Below are 689 nucleotides of genomic sequence, written 5' to 3' on the forward strand. Positions count from 1 at the left end.
AAGCCAAATCATTCCAGAGTTTTTTTCTTGCCTAGTATGAGAGGAGATTTTTTTTTTCTTTTCAATTACTTTCTTTTTTATTTTTACTAATAATGGAATTTTCTTTTTTATTCAAATTTAAAAGAAAGAATTTGATCGGTAGGATCCATGGATTACTCTAAGCCAAAGTTCTAGATTAATATAGAACAACTTAGTATTTCTTCCTTAGTTCTCATCCAATCAAAAAAAATTTATGTTTTTATTGTTCAATGGGTTGAATTCTTAATTTATTGTGAGATAATTAAAAATTTTCTTATAAATTTTTTCAATGAGTTCAAAATTATTACACTAGGTTTAGTATTTTGATGAGAGATTCCTCTTTCTTATTCTTAATCAAATTTTTGAGTGGGCTTGACTTAGTTGATACATGATTTATGTTGTCTTTCATTTTCTTTTAGTTTGTTTGAAAAAACACATCGATCAATTCCGATTCTCTCCTTTTCTATTTATTGTTTTCCGATTGAGATGTATGGATCCATGGGCCTATGTGTCTGCATAGAACTTGAACATGGATTAATGAAAATGTGCAAAAGCTAATTTAGTTCGTTGACTCGGTTCAGTTTCAAGACATACATAAAGCAAGAACCAATAATTTTATCTCTATTAAACAGACATATCAAGTCAATTGAACCTGATTACATATTACAACT

This window comes from Cucurbita maxima, unplaced genomic scaffold (assembly GCF_002738345.1).
Source record: "Cucurbita maxima cultivar Rimu unplaced genomic scaffold, Cmax_1.0 Cma_Scf00042, whole genome shotgun sequence".
NCBI lineage: Eukaryota > Viridiplantae > Streptophyta > Magnoliopsida > Cucurbitales > Cucurbitaceae > Cucurbita > Cucurbita maxima.